At 40.4% G+C, this 17,260-nt stretch overlaps 1 protein-coding gene across 1 annotated transcript in view; it reads right to left on the bottom strand.

The window, feature by feature from the left end:
- Nucleotides 1-14,534, bottom strand: part of CEP70 (centrosomal protein 70) — a 71,155-nt gene extending 56,621 nt beyond the window's left edge. Inside the window, exons 1-4 of the mRNA XM_045503492.1 lie at nt 14,380-14,534; nt 12,150-12,252; nt 963-1,053; nt 525-548 (exon numbers count right to left, since the gene is read on the bottom strand). The gene's annotated coding sequence lies outside the window, so the exon portion shown is untranslated. The remainder of the gene's footprint in view (nt 1-524; nt 549-962; nt 1,054-12,149; nt 12,253-14,379) is intronic.
- Nucleotides 14,535-17,260: the final 2,726 nt, after the last annotated feature.

The following is a 17,260-nucleotide window of genomic DNA, read 5'->3' as shown; positions in this document are numbered from 1 at the left end:
CCAATCACCCTTATGTGTCTACAGGGTGTAGCTTTCCAGTTTCAGATAAACTCAGTAACATGTTATAAATTTTCAAATTCTGCCACTTTTGCTGCTGGACATCAACTTTGGTCTCTTTTACCAACTCAATCACCCACTATGTTAATCCCTCCTGCCTTTACAAACCTTTCAGCTAGTTTTTAAACTTTTCATTAGAAAAATTTTCAGAAATACATAAAAAAAGAATAAACCCATGTTTTAAAAAATGTCTTTTTATTTTCCAAATCAGGATCCAAACAAGGTCCACATGTAGCCCTCTAAAGTTTTTTCTCATCTATAACAGTCCCATCCCCCCTCCTTTCTCTTTTGACATGCATTTATTTGTTGAAAAAATAGGTCATCTATCCTGTAAAACTACCCCTATTTCAGATTTTGCTTACTGTATTCTTGTCAGTTAACATCTATCTCTACCCCATATATTTCTTGTAAACTGTACATCTAGAGACTTTATTAAATTCAGGTTCAGTATTTTCTGGCAGGAATACCTCAGAGGTGGTACTATGTTCATCCTGTTGTATCACCATCAAGAGTCGGCCAGGGGAGGGAGAGAAAACATAAGAGACTCTTAAATATGGAGAACAAACAGAGGGTTACTAGAGGGATTGTGGGAAAGGGGGTGGGCTAAATGGGTAAGGGGCATTAAGGAATCTACTCCTGAAATCATTGTTGCACTATATGCTAACTTGGATGTAAATTAAAAAAATAAAAGGAAAAAAAAAAAAAGAGCCAGCCAGAATTTTAAAGTGGGAAGAATACATCCTTGGAGATCAGATAATCCCCCCAAGAGTGAGAAGCTACATATTCTGACAAGCTTCCTAACTACTACACTGGACCTCTTTCAAATCTTCAAAATGTCATTCCTCTCCATATTCAAGGCCTGGCTACTCTTAGCCTGTTCTTCACTTAGTTAACTCATACTTGACCTTCAGATCCTGGCTCAGATTTCTTTCTTCAGGGAAATCTCCCCTGATCCCATGACTAGATTAGGTCCTCTTGTTAAATGTTCTTGTAGCACTATAAAGAATAAAGTATAGAGGTTCAGCACTCAGAGTCAGATGGTGACTACTGAAGTAGTCACTGAGTGACTACTAGTTTAACTATTAAATTATATGACAAAGACAAATTAACATCTTTGAGCATTTTTTTCTTCATTTGTAAAAGACAACACAGTAATATACCTCATAGATTAAATTGTCATACAACATGTAGAAAGTACTTAGAACAAGAACCTGGCATATAGAAACTTATAGATTAGTAGTACTTATTGTTATATAAAAGTATGCTAGGGGCGCCTGGGTGGTTCAGTCGGTTAAGCATCTGACTTCAGCTCAGGTCATGATCTCACGGTTCGTGAGTTCCGGCCCCGCGTCGGGCTCTGTGCTGACAGCTCAGAACCTGGAGCCTACTTTGGATTCTGTGTCTCCCTCTCCCTCTGTCCCTCCCCTGCTCTCACTGTTTCTCTCTCTCTCAAAAATAAACATTAAAAAACTAAATAAAAGTATGCTAAACAAAACTAATCTTACCATCATATATTAGCTTAGATTTTTTCTACAAATTACTCAGATCACTATTTCATACAAGTTGTTTTACTTAAGTACGTCTAGATTTAAGACTAAATTTCATGAGGGGCACCTGGATGGCTCAGTCAGATGAGGGTCCGACTTCAATTCAGGTCATGATCTCACAGTCCGTGAGTTCGAGCCCCGCATAGGGCTCTGTGCTGACAGCTCAGAGCCTGGAGCCTGCTTCAGATTCTGTGTGTGTCTCTCTCTCTGCCCCTCCCCTGCTCATGCTCTGTCTCTCTGTGTCTCAAAAATAAAAACATTTAAAAAAATAAAAAATAAATAAAAGTGTTTTAAAAAAAAGACTAAATTTGAGATAGGTAGTCTACTTATGGTAACGATAGAGTAGGCAGCTCTGTCTCTAAAGTCAAGTAAGAAAGCTGAATAAAATACACTAAATTTGGGGCACCTGGCTGGCTCAGTTGGTACAGCATGCAACTCTTGATCTCAGGATTTTGAGTTCAAGCTACACACTGTGTGTATCAAATAGGTTAAAAAAAAAAAAAAAAGGCGGGGGGGGGGGGGCAAAAATAGAACATACCAAAATTTATGGAACTCAGTGAAAGCAGCACTAAGGGAGAAATGTATAGTTATAAACATTTACATTAAAAAACAAGAACAGGGGCACCTGGCTGGCTCAGCCAGTTGAGCATCTGACTTCAGCTCAGGTCATGATCTCGCAGTTCGTGGGTTCGAGCCCCAAGTCAGGCTCTGTGCCGACAGCTCAGAGCCTGGAGCCTGCTTCAGATTCTGTGTCTCCCTCTCTCTCTGCCCCTCCCCTGCTTATGCTCACTTGCTCTCTCTCTCTCTCTCAAAAATAAACATTAAAAAAAAAAAAGAACAATCTCAAATTAACAACCTAACTTTACAACTTAAGGAACTAGAAAAAGAAGAACAAAAAGCCAGCAAAAGAAAGGAAATAATAAGGATTAGAGCTGGGGTAAAGGAAAGCAATAGAGGAAAATCACTGAAATAAAAAGTTATTTGAAAAAAAAAAAATCAGCAAAATAGGCAAACCTGTAGCTAAATGGACAGAAAAAAAGAGAGAAGACTCAAAGTACTAAAATCATAAATGAAAGTGGATACATTAATCACAATTATACAGAAATAAAAATTCTAAGAGAGCAATACAAAGAAACAGAAAATCTGAATAGACCTATAATTTACATGAAGATTGATTCAGTAATCAAAAATCTCCCAACAGGGGCACCTGGGTGGCTCAGTCGGTTAAGCATTCAACTCTTGATTTTGGCTGAGGGCATGACCTCACAGTTCCTGGGTTTGAGCCCTGTATCAGGCTCTGTATTGACAGTGTAGAGCCTGCTTGGGATTCTCTCTCTCCCTCTCTCTCTGCTCCTCTACTGGTTGTGTTAGTTCTCTCTTTCTGTCTCTCTCGAAATAAACAAACTTAGGGGAAAAATCCCAACAAAGCAAAGCCTTGGAAATGATGGCTTCACTGAAGAATTCTACCAAACATTTAAAGAACTAACACCAATTATTCTCTAACTTTTCCAAATACTGAAGAGAAGGGAATAAATACCTCCTAATTCATTCTTTTTTTAATGTATATTTATTTGTTTGTTTGTTTAGAGAGAAAGAGAGAAGACAGAGAGAGAGAGAGAGAGAGAGAGAGAGAGAGAGAGAGATTCTCAAGCAGGCTCCATGCTCGGCACAGATTCTGACACTGGGCTTGATCTCATGGGCTTGACCTCACTGTGAGATCATGACCTGAACCAAAATCAAGAGTCAGACGCTTAACCGACTGAGCCACCCAAGCGCCCCTAATTCATTCTTTTTTTTTTTCTTTTTTTTTTTAATAGTTATTTTGAGAGAGAGACAGATCATCAGTGGGGAAGGGACAGAGAGAGAGGGAGACACAGAATTCAAAGTAAACTCTACGCTCTGAGCTGTCTGCGCAGAGCCTGACGTGAACCAAAAGATCATGACCTGAACCAAAAGATCATGACCTGAGCCGAAGTCAGATGCTCAACCGACTGAGCCACCCAGGCACCCCAACCCCTAATTCATTCTTAAAGGCTAGCATTATTCTAATACTGAAGCCAGATGAAGACAATACAAGAAAACTAAAGACCAACATTCCTTATGCACATTGATGCAATTATCCTCAACGAAATACTGGTAAACCAAATTCAACAGCCTATTAAAAGAATCCCACAACCAAGTGGGAGTTATTCCTGGAATGTAATAATAGTTCAACATATGAAAAACAATTAATGTAATGGACTGCATTAATGGAATAAAGGATAAAAAAACCACATGATCATCTAAATTGATGCAGAAAAAGCATCTGACCAAATTGAACACCCTCTCATGATAAAAATACTCAAACTAGCAATAGAAGGAATCTACCTCAACATAATAAAAGCCACAAATGAAAACATATAGTGAACATCATACTTCCATGAAAGATTGAAAGTTTTTCCTGTAAGATCAGGGACAAAGCAGTCGCCACTTCTATTCCATATAGTGCTGGAAGGTCTAGCCAAAGCAATTAATCTAGAAAGAGAAATAAAAGGCATCCAAATCAGAAAGGAAGAAGTAAAATTATACCTGTTTATAGGTATTATGATATAATCTTATATGCAGAATATGCTAACGAGCCCACCAAAAACCCAAAAACCTGTTAGAATAAATGAATTCAGCGAAGTACTAGGATGTAAAGATGTAACACACAAAGATCAGTTGCCTTTCTTCACACTAACAAATAATCCAAAAGGGAAATTAAGAACACAATTCCACTTACAACAGCATCAAAAGGAATAAAAAACTTAAAAATAAAAAGTCTTGCATAATCAAAACTGCAAAATATTTGTCAAAAAATTAAAAAGACAAATAAATGGAAAAACATCCTATGTTCATGGGTTGGAAGACTTAATATTAGAATGCCAATACTGCCCAAAACAGCCTACACAGCCAATGCAATCCCTATTGAAATCCCAATGACATTTTTTACAGAAATAATAAAAATCATTCTAAAATACATAAGGAATCTCATAGGACCACAAACAGCCAAGACAATCTTGAAAAAAGTACAAACCTGGAGGACCTACACTTCCTGATTTCAAAACCCACTGCAAAGCTACAGAAATCAAAACAGTGTGGTACTGGCATAAAGATATATAAACCAATGGAGTAGAATAGAGAGGCTAGAAATAATTCCTCACATATACTGTCAAAAGATTTTCAACAAGGATGCCAAAATCATTTAATGGAGAAAGTATAGTGTCTTCAACAAATGGTTCTGGGAAAACTGGCCATCCACATGGAAAGAATGAAGTTGGACCCTTACCTAACACCATATAAAAAATTAACTCAAAATGGATCAAAGAACTAAACTTAAGAGCCAAAACTATAAAACTCTTAGAGAATAAAACATAGGGTAAGCTTCATGACCCTGGATTTGGCAGTGATTTCTTGGGTATGACACCAGAAACAGGCAACACAAGCAAAAACAAATTGGACTTCATAAAAATTAAAACTTTGGCACATCAAAAGCTACTATTAACAGAGTAAAAAGGCAACCCATTGAATGGAAGAAAATACTTGCAAATCATTTATGTGATTAAGAGTTAACATCCAGACTACATAGAGAATCCTAAAACTGAACAACAAAAAAATATGTATCTGCTTTAAAAATGGGCAAAGACGGGCACCTGGGTGGCTCAGTCAGTTGAGCGTCCAGCTCTGGGTTTCAGCTCAGTCATAATCTCACAGTTTGTGAGTTCAAGCCCCACATCAGGCTCTGTGCTGACAGTGCAGAGCCTGCTTGGAATTCTCGCTCTCTCCCTCTTTCTCTGCTCCTCCCCCTTCCTCTCCCTCTCAAAATAAATAACTAAACAAACTTTATTTTAAAAATAAATAAACAGGGGTGCCTGGATGGCTCAGTCAGTTGAGCAAACAACTTCAACTCAGGTCATGATCTTGTGTTCATGAGTTCAAGCCCCACATCAGGCTCCCTGCTGTCAGTGCAGAGCCTGCTTTGGATCCTCTGTCTCCCTCTATCTGCCCTCCACAGCTTGTTCTCATTCTCTCACTCACTCTCTCTTAAACATTTAAAAATTTTTTTAAAAAGAAAAAATACATAAAAAATTAAAAATGGGCAAAGAACTTGACATACAAATGACCAATAAGCACTTTTTAAGTGTGTGTAACATCACTACCTATTAGATGAATGCAAATTAAACTACAAAGAGATACCACCTCACATCCATTAGGCTACTATCAAAAAAAAAAAAAAAAAAAAAATTCCAAAAAACAAAAAAGTACCAAGCACTGGCAAGGGTGTGGTAAAACTGGAATCTTTGTGCACTACTGGTGAGAATGTAAAATGATACAACCACTATGAACAACAGTAGGTAGTTCTTTAAAAAAAAAAAAAAAAAAAAAAAGAATATTCATATAACCCAGCAATTCTACTTCTAGGTATATACTCAAACGAATTAAAGGCAGGATCTTGCAAAGATATTTGTACATCTGTGTTCATGGCATTATTCACCATAGCAAAAATGTGTAAGAAACCCAAGCGTTCATCAACAGATAAATGGATAAGCATAATGTGGTATATCCATACAATGAAATATTATACAGCTTTTTAAGTGTATTTATTTTGAGAGAGACAGAAAGACAGAGAGACAGAGAGACAGAGGACAGGGCAGGTGCAGAGAGAAAGGGAGAGAGAATCCCCAACAGGCTCCACACTGTCAGTATGGAGCCCCATGTGGGGCTCAAACCCACAAACCATGACACCATGACCTGAGCCAAAATCAAGAATCAGACTCTTAATGGACTGAGCCACCCAAGCATCCCAAGGAATGTTATTCAGCTGTAAATAGAAAAGAAACTTTGATACATGCTACAACCATGAGGACATTAATCAGTCACAAAAAGGTAGGTGCTGTAATGACTCCACTTACACTGCTTGGAGTAATCAAAATCATAGCAACCAAAAGTAGAAGCAAGTTTTTCAGTAGAAACTGCATGCCAGAAGGGAGTTGCATGATATATTCAAAGTGCTGGAAGGGAAAATATGCAGCCAAGAATAGTCTATCCAGCAAGGCTATAATTCACAAAAGAAGGAAAAATGAAGACTTTCTCAAACGAATCAAAACTAAAGAAGTTCATGACCACTAAACCAGCCCAACCACAAATAAACACGACTCTGAGTGGAAATGAAAAGTATGAAAAGTAAAAAATACAAAAGGAGTAAAAATGAATATTTCTGTAAAAACAATTCAAGGGATTAATAAAAGGATGTAAAATATAACACTGTATACTTAAAACATGGGGAGGAGTAAACAATGAGTTCAAACTTAAGCAAACATCAACCTAATATAGACTACTATATACAGAAGACATTATATACAAATCTAATGGTAACTACAAACCAGAATCCAGTAATAAATATGCAAAGGATAAAGAAAAGGGAAGCCAAGTATATCATCAAAGAAAGTCAACAAACCATGAAAGAGAACAAGAGAAGATCAGAGAAAAACTACAAAAACAACCACAAAACAAGTAACAAAATGGCAATAAAGACATATCAATAAATATTGTGAATATAAATGGACTAAAATCAATCAAAACACATAGGGTGACAGAGTGAATTAAAAAAAAAAAAAAAAAATAGGGGCGTCTCAGTGCCTCAGTTGGTTAAGTGTCTGACTCTTGATTTCGGCCCAGGTCATGATCTCACGGTTCTTGAGTTCAAGCCCTGCATCAGGCTCTGGGCTGACAGCACGGAGCCTGCTTAGGATCCTCTATCTCCCTCTCTTTCTGCCCCTCCCCTACTCTGTCTCTCAAAAATAAATAAACAAACATTAAAAAAAAAAACAAAAAACACATTCACCAAAATAAAGGGAGATTTATTCCTGGGATGCAAGGGTAGTTCAATATTCACAAATCAATCAATGTGATATATCACATCAACAAGAGAAAGGATGAGAACCACATGGTCAATAGATGCAGAAAATGCATTTGACAAAGTACAACATCCATTCATGATAACAACTCTCAACAAAGTAGGTTTAGAGGGAACATATTCCTCAACATAATAAAGGCCATATATAAAAAACCCATAGCTAACAGCATACTCAATGGGAAAAAACTGAGAGCTTCTCCTCTAAAGTCAGGAAGAATAAGGATGTCCACTCTCACCACTTTTATTCAACATAATATGAGAAGTCCTACCCAAAGCAATCAGCCAACAAAAAGAAATAAAAAAGCATCCAAATTGGTAACAAAGAAGTAAAAATTTCACGATTTCCAGCTAATATGATACTATCAATAGAAAACCCTAGCGACTCCACCAAAAAATTACTAGAACTCATAGATGAATTCAGTAGTCGCAGGATACAAAAATCACTATAAAGAAATCCATTGCATTTCTATATGCTAATAATGAAGCAGCAGATAGAGAAAAGAAAACAACCCCATTTACAATTACATCAAAAATAATAAAAAAAACTAGAAATAAACTTAACTAAGCAAATGAAAGACCTGACCCTGAAAACTCTTGTCAAATGAAAGACACTGAAGACAACACAAAGAAATGGAAAGATATTCCATGCTCATGGAGTGGGAGAACAAATATTGTTAAAATGTCTACACTACCCAAGGCAATCCACAGGTTTAATGCAATCCCTATCAAAATACCAACAGCACTTTTCACAGAACTAGAACAATCTTAAAATTTGTATGGAACTGCAAAAGACCCCGAATAGCCAAAGCAATCTTGAAAAAGAAAAACAAAACTGAAGGTGTCACAATTCCATACTTCAAGTTATATTACAAAGCTGTAGTCAACAAAACAGTATAGTAATGGCACAAAAACACATAGATCAATGGAATAGAATAGAAAATCCAGCAATAAACCTGTAGTTATATGGTCAATCAATCTTTGACAAAGAAGGCAAGGCTATGCAATGTGAAAAAGGGAGTGTCTTCAATAAATGGTGTGGGAAAAATGGGACAGGTACATGCAAAAGAGTGAAACCTAGACCACTTTCTTATACCATCCACAAAAATACACTCAGAATGGATTAAAGGGTAAAGGACCTAAATGTGAGACCTGAAACCATAAAAATCCTAGACAAGCACAGGCATTAATTTCTCTGACATTGGCCATAGTGATATCTTTCCAGATAGGTCTCCTGAGGCAAGGGAAACAAAAGCAAAAATAAACTATTTGGACTATATCAAAATAAAAAGCTTCTGTACAGCAAAGGAAACAACCAACCTACTTAATGGGAGAAGATATTTGCAGGTGATCTATCTGGTAAAGGGTTAGTGTCCAAAATATATAAAGCATTTATGAAACACTCATAAACAAATAATCCGAGTAAAAAATGGGCAGAAGACACCAACAGACATTTCTCCAAAGATGACATACTGACAGCCAACTGACACATAAAAACATGCTCAGTTTCACTCATCATCAGGGAAATACAAATCAAAACCACAATGAGACATCACTTCACACCTCTCAGAATAGCTAAAATAAAAACTCAAACAAGTGTTGGTGAGGATACGGAGATAAAGGAACGCTTGTGCACTTTGGTGGGAATGCAAACTGGTGCAGCCACCATGAAAGACAGTATGGTGATTCCTCAGAAAATTAAAAACAGCACTACCCCATGATTCAGTAATCACACTACTGAGTATTTATCCAAAGAATATGAAAACACTAGTTTTAAGGGATATATGCACCCCTATGTCTATAGCAGCATTATTTACAATAGCCAAACTATGGAACCAGCCCAAGTAAGATGAATGGATAAAGAAAAGGTGGTATATATATTTAATGGAATATTGGTTGGCCATTAAAAGTGAATAAAATCTTGCCATTTGCAACAACATGGATGAACCTAGTAGGTATAATGCTAAGTGAAATAAGTCAGAGAAATACAGATACCATATGAACTCACTCGAATATAGAACTTAAGAAACGAAATAAACAAGCAAAGGGAAAAAAAAGAGACAAACCAAAAAAAACAGACTCTTATCTATAGAGAACAAATAGATGGTTCCCAGAGGTGAGGTTGGTGGGGGGGGGGGGGGGGGGGGAGAGTAAAAGGTGAAGGGGATTAAAAGTACACTTAACTTGACGAGCACTGAGTAATATGTGTAACTGTTGAATCACTATATTGTAAACCTGGAACTAATGTAACACTGTACCTTAACTACACTGGAAATAAAATTTTTAAAACCCACAAGGTGAAACCACAATACACCTATTTAAATGGCTAAGACTAACTATACTAGTGTTTATGAGAATAGGAAGGAACTGGAACTCTGATACACTGCTGATGGGCATGTAAAATAGGACAATCAGTTTTTATTTTTAATGTTTATTTATTTTTGAGACAGAGAGAGAGCGTGAGCAGGGTAAGGACACAGAGAGGAGACACAGAATCCAAAGCAGGCTCCAGGCTCTGAGCAGTCAGTCTTGACGTGGGGCTCGAACTCACAAACCTAAGATCATGACCCGAGTTGAAGCTGGACACTTAACCGACTGAGCCACCCAAGGTGCCCCTAGGACAATGACTTTGGATAACACTTTGGCAGTTTCTTAAAAGGTTAAATAGACACCTAAGACCCAGCCGTTCCATTCCTAGGTATTTACCCAATAGAAATGAAAGCATATGACTACACAAGTCCTATATATAAAAGTCCTTGTAATACCCAGGAACTGGAAACAACTCAAATGCCGATCAATAGCTGAATGGATACAAAAACTGGTAAAAGCATACAATGGAATCTCTCAACAATAAAAAGGAATAAACTATTGATACATGCAACAACACAGATGAACCTGAAAATACTTATGCTGAGGGAAAGAAGCCAGACAAATAAAGACTACATACTGTTTGAATCCATTTATATAAAATGCTAGGAAACAAAAACTAATCTACACTGACAGAATGTAGATCAATGGTGGCTAGGGGAATGAGAGGCTAGAAAAATGGATTACCAAGGGGAACAAGGGAATTTTAGGGGTGATAGATTCACAATCCTAATTGTGTGATGGTTTCACAGGTGTATATGTATGTCAAAACTTATCAAATACTACACTTTATTTTGTTTTCATAAAGGGAGATGACGAAGGGGAGACTACAGTTTTATTTCATTTTTGAAGTTTATTTATTTTGAGAGAGAGAGAGAGAGAGAGAGCATGCACATGCATGTGTTAGTGGCGGAGGGTCAGAGAAAGGAGGAGAGAGAGAATCCCAAGCAGGCTCCACACTGTCAGTGTGAAGCCAGACACGCGGCTTGATCTCACGAAACCATGAGATCATGACCTAAACCGAAATCAAGGGTCAGACGGCCAAATGACTGGGCCACCCAGGCGCCTCTCAAATAGTACACTTTAAATATATGCAGATTATATATCACATATATCTCAACAAAGCTGTTTAAAAAAAAAAAAAAAAAGCTTTCCTGAAATGAAAAGAATATATACATATGAAATTACACATGCAAAGAGCCTATCACATACTTGACAATACTGACCCAGAAGACACATCCTAATAAAATTACCGGATTTTAGGGGTGCCTGGGAAGCTCAGTCTGTTAATGATTTCGGTTCAGGTCATAATCTCATAGTTCATGTGACTGAGCCCCATGTTGAGACTGAGCTCTGTCAGCTAAGAGCCTACTTGGGATTCTTTCTCTCTCTCTCTCTCTCTCTCTCTCTGCCCCTCCTATTCATGCACACGCGTGCTCTTTTGCTCTCTCAAAATAATAATAACTTTAAAAAATAATTCATTAAGTTACACATTTGGCCTGTGTTCTTTTCTGTTTGACTTCATAATAAAAATTCATTTTATAATAAAAGAATTTTCCTAATAATAAAAACAAAAGCAACAAAACATGAACCAAAGAAAGCTGGTATACCTCGGTAGCCAGGCTACCTGGGTTCAAACCGTGGACTCTGCCACACAGCCAAGAAAGCAGTAATACCTCTGTGCCTCAATCTCATTTTCTTTTTTTTTTTTTTTTAATTTTTTTTAATGTTTATTTTTCAGAGAGGGGGAAGGGGAAGAGAGAGAGGGAGACACAGAATCTGAAGGAGGCTCCAGGCTCTGAGCTGTCAGCACAGAGCCCGAAGCTGGGCTCTAACTCACAAATCTTGAGATCATGACCTAAACTGAAGTAGGATGCTTAACCGCCTGAGCCAGCCAGGTGCCCCCCCTCAATCTCATTTTCATACAATGAGGATAATCAAAGTACTTAGCTCATAGGGTTGTTACAGAGATCAGAAGAGTTAATATAGCAATAAAATAGAACAGCACCTGGCTCATAGCAAAACAGAGGTGGTGATTAGAGTTGGTGACCAGCTATGTGAGTTAGTGTAGTTACTTAACCTCTCTGGGCTTTAGTTTCCTTACCTGAGTTTCAAATATCTACCTGACCAGATTATCACAAGATCAAAAGGAAATATATGCAATGTATCTATTACCATATTCAATAAATAACAGGTCGTCTCCATGGCCTCCCAACATCCAGAGTTATCTGTCACAGCAGACATACCTCAGTCATAGCAAGTCCTTCTTGCGCTTTTCACCTGGTCGTTCAAGTTGATCTCAATGAAATGATCACCCAGTGAGTCTCAAGTCCGAAACTGGATCTTCATCTAGATTTCAAAAAGATAAAAAAACCAAAATCTTAAAATGTTTGACCTTCTAGTACGAACGGTCCCGTGTTATTCCCAAAGCAAGTATCCATGGTACCGGTAACTACTGAAGGGGGAACAACTGCAGCCACAGCTGATGGACTCCGATGCTGCCACCTTAGCTCAGAGTCCAAATCTATCACCACCTGTCATTAATTCTGACCTCTGGCTGCAAGGGTAGAACATTCTCATTTGCAAGCGTACTAAAATGAAGCACTTTCAGATGGACAAATACCACTAACCACAAAAGGCAAAATCAGGAAGAAAAACGATCCCCTCAGTTACACCGTGACCAAACCCTCCTTTTCAGAGGCCCACGATAATGTGCTGATATTTGCACCAGCCTTTTCCCCCATTAGAAGCTGTGACAGGACACAGACCTGGAACCTTGAGTCACAGGTAGAGACCAAATGCTTCCCAAGGCCAAAGCAGAAGCTATAGTTTTATTCAGTGTCATAACACACCTAAAGTAAGACTGTGGGATTAGGGAAGGCAGGATAGGAGTTGGTTTGTACACGGCATAAAAAGCCAAATGCAGAGAAGCAAAGTGTAGTTGTACCTTCTGGCACTGTCCAGGTTTCCAAGAGTCCTTTGCTAACTTACCCTTCATACGTCTGAAGCCCCACTAATAAGCACTGTCCACTGAAATACAATTGTTTTTAGGGGCGCCTGTGTGGCTCAGTCCGTTAAGCATCCGACTTCGGCTCAGGTCATGATCTCCCAGTTTGTGAGTTCGAGCCCTGCATCTGGCTCTGTGCTGACAGCCTGGAGCCTGCTTCTGATTCTGTGTCTCCCTATCTCTCTGCCCCTCCCCTGTTCATTCTCTCTCTCTCAAAAATACATTAAAAAAATTTTTTTTTAATGTGTACTTGTTTTTCACCCCTTTTGGGGGAAAAAGCTGTAAATAACAAACCATGGCCTGTAATGATTCTTTCTCAATTGAGTCACGTCAAAATCTGTAATTAGCTTTGTCAAAAGCAAATATCTCACACTACTGCAATAAATGGAACACGCAATGCTTTCGAAGTCTCTGGTCTCTATTAAATACAGTATTCGATAAATGCTTTCGAAGTCTCTGGTCTCTACTCCAAAAACATGCCAACATGCTGCTTAATTTTCTTAGGAAGGAGTGAATCTACCACAAATAAGGAAATGGGAGTGGGGATTGGATGTCATCTCCACCCAATCATTCGGCCCCAGAAGAAGGTACACAAAGGGCCAGAACACACCTCTCCCGCCTTTGAAGCAGAAGCTGTGGACAAAACCCTAGTCAGCCACCTCTTCCTCAAGAGGCGGGGGGGGGGGGGGGGGGGGGGGGGGGGGGGGGATGGGGGGGCTGTAGGGGAGGGAGGCCGGAGTGCACTTGGCAATACAGAAAGTAAAAACAAACTCATGCAGAAGACTGGAACCAATATGGGTAATGCCTGCAGACTGCTTAATATTACCTATGATCAGAAAATAAGTGGTAGTAGAAACCCTTCCTGTGCGGTCCCTAGGTGACGGATCTCAGCCTTCTGACATTTCCACCTAATTTTCTTAACACAATCAAATTAGACTCCGCAGGAAGGTAGCGGTCCTCCCAATCTGGAATGAGCATAACGAACCGTTCCACTCACCTACCCCTTCTTGTATTCTCTTTTTGCTCCCTTCTCAGACACCTGACACTGACAAGTGAAGCGGGTCGGCCCTGGCCCACTCGTGTAGATGGAGGAAATTACCTAGGACTTATCCGCAACCCCGATCCGCCAAGTATCAATACCCGCGCCAGTATCAATCTAAGCCTTACACTTAGTGCCTCACTTTACCTTCTCAACCACCACGTAAGGCAAGAATTACCAGCTGTAGGCTACGAATGAAGAAGCTGAAGCGCGGAGACGTTAAATGAGCAGCCAAAGACGGCAAGGGCCGGGGAGCCAGGGCTCGAACCACGTTTGTCCTTATACTGGTATACTTGTGACTGGTGTGCTTTCTGGGGGGACCTGACAAGGGTCGGTCTGGCCACTCGGCGGCACCAGCGGCGGCCGATCTCAGGGGTGCTTTCGGGAGGGGCTCCGACCGATGCCTCCGCGATACCCCTAAGCCACTCACCTTCTTCAGCCGCGGCCTCCCACCAGCAGCGCGCCCGGCCCGGCCCGGCTCGGCTCAGCCCTCTCCGGCCCCGCCTCCGCGACCGTTACCGCGCCTTGGGAGACCAGCCAATCGAACTGGAGCGCGGTGAGGGGCGGGCCTCGGCTACGCCTCCGAACGCCGCTAGCTGTTTCCTCCGGCAACCGGGGGAGGCTAGGCGGGCCCAGCGCCCGGTTGGCTTCGCAGCTGGAGGCGGGGCTTATATTCGCGTAGACCAGAGTGCGCCGCGCTTGCGGTCTGCGCCTGCGCACCTTCATTGCTCTTTCCACATTTTCTGGCCTCGCAGGTGCTGGTCGCAGCCACCTGGAAACTCATTTGTCCGGGAGACCGCAGAAGTACATACTTAAGGCAGTTGGTGAAAGTGAGGCCGGGGCGAGGTGGCCAAGGCACGCTGCCCTCCATACACACAGTCAAGCCGTGACTGCGAGCTCTTGCTGCAGGACTAGTCAGCCTGTTCTCCAGGTTACAGACCTGGCTGAGCACAGCAGCACCTGGCATTTGGAGAACCCCCGTACGTGTTTGTTGCTGACATTTTACCCTTGTATTCAGCATTTTCAAATCCCCACTAAGCGTCAGGCCCTACATCAGGCTCCAGAAATGCAGAGGTGGACGAATGGAGATGCTCAAAGTTTAGTTAGGGAGATGGATATATGCTCTGAAATTCAGATACAGTATGATAGGCATAATCCGAGGATTTTGTGTAGGGCGCAGAAGGGAAAGAGAAGCATTACCTAAATCGGTTACTGAAGACTTCCTAGCTGGCTGCATTTTAGAATCTCCCGGGGAGCTTTGAAAACTTGGTGCTCAAGCCCCAGACCGCTTAAATCAGAATCTCCAGGGTGGGATTCAGGTGTCATAGTTTGTCGATAGTCTCTCCCCAGGTGATTCCAATGTGCAGCCAATCTCAAGAACTGCAAACCTAGAGAAATGGTTCTGAATGGTAGGAGTTCCCCAGCAATACAAAGGAAAGACAGAGAAAATTCCTGTGCAAATTAAATAACTCCAAAGCACATTATTATAATGCTCAGGTTACAAGTGCACAGTAAACCTTATTATTTTTTTGTCATTAAATCTGGGCCCCTGCGGGACCGCTCATATCTGCTCTCGCTTAAAACCTAACTCCCAAAGCTTTTACAAATATAATGGAACTTACTGAGAGCTTTCTGACAAAACTGAGTAGTATGTTGCATCACTGGAGATGGGGAGGAGGAATGCCTTGACAGGTGTGCTAAAAAGCTGGGACTTTATCCAGGGGATGATGGGAAACCATAGACAAGTTTTCAAAGAGGTAATAAAATGGAAATGTTTTTGTTTGGGTATCTTTAGGCCTAATTTTCATGCATCTTGAGAATACAGATAAAAACTGAAGGGCCAGTCGGTTGAGCATCAGATTCTTAATTTCAGCTCAGGTCATGATCCCAGGATCGTAGGATCGAGCCCTGTGTCAGGCTCCATGCGGAGCCTGCTTAAGATTCTCTCCCCACTCTTCCCCTTTCCCCCACCCGCGTGAACTCTCTCTCAAATTAAAAAACAAAAACAAAAACAAAAACAAAAACAAAAACAAAACTTTTTTAACCTGTAGGAACAGCTCCACCATGTACAAACATGATCACAGCTTTTTTTCCCCACAAAATCACCTCACTATTCTATTGCCAGAATAATAAATTCAGAATCTACAAATAGGTCCCTTACTACCATTTTCAAAAACTCATAGCGGGTTAAGTGATCCAAAAATTCCTAGTAGAAAATACAATTTCCACACACCTGAAGGTAAGGCTTGGAGTCTCATCTGCCCGATATAGTCGTTGCACGTTACAGCCACATGGTGTCGCTGTTTGACGATCTGTAGTCACCAGGTCTGTGGTGTTGCAGGTCCCACACGGGCCAACAAGGATCTCCAACAGAAGGCATTAATCATAATGTGTCTCAGAAGGAAGTCTCAGGGTCATAGCTTTTAGGGTACAGTACTTTCAGGCCCATATTCAGCCCTCTTCTAGGCAGCTGGGGCCATTATGAGTTTGAGCTCTGGGTCTGCTCCATGCAAACATGTTCTCACCCCTGCCACCCAACCCCTTTCCTTACCTGCCTATTCACACTAGCAATAGTTAATAAATAGATTTTCATCTTCAACCCTTGAAACAGAGTCCCACTGCTTGCCTTTTCCAAGACAATAGGGTGATTTTCCCACTCTTCTGAGTGTAGCTGCCTTAATTGTAGCCAGGAAACCAAATATCACAGGTCCATTGGGATCATTTTGGCCTCAGATAATAGAAAACCCAATTCAAACTGTTTACTTAAAAAATAAGGAAATTTATCATCTCACATAACAGAAGGTCCACAGGCAAAACAGACTTTAAGGCTGGTGAACTCAATGGTTCAACAAGTTATCAAGGACCCAATTGCTACCAGGCTCTCTGCCCTGCTGTAAACATGGTAGGTTTCAAATTCCTACTAAAGTGATTTTCCAGATGTCTACCAGGAGCATTCAGGACCCTGTACTTTTTTTTTTTCCATCTATAATCTTTCCATCCAGTGTTTTTGAGTCAATTAGGTCTCACAGGCCCATATGCTGCTTCCCAATCAATATCTGTCTAGCAAATGTGAAGATGGAGTAACCCTTTTCTGGAAGGGGAAAAGGGTTACCATAATTGGAATTGACATGGGTGGGTGGTCATTGAGTCACATAAATTGCAAGGTGGAGGTATGGCTATTTGAGTAAAACTGCCGTCCTGTAAGGGTCAAGAGGACAACGGATGCTAGATGCATAATCACCAGTATCTTTTACAATCTTCAAAGCACAAGAAGGCTGATTACTCTCTATTTCCTAACAAGAGAGCCTCCT

This window comes from Leopardus geoffroyi, chromosome C2, assembly GCF_018350155.1.
Source record: "Leopardus geoffroyi isolate Oge1 chromosome C2, O.geoffroyi_Oge1_pat1.0, whole genome shotgun sequence".
NCBI lineage: Eukaryota > Metazoa > Chordata > Mammalia > Carnivora > Felidae > Leopardus > Leopardus geoffroyi.
Note: the sequence above shows the minus strand (reverse complement) of the source record. Positions and strands in the feature narration are given on the sequence as shown.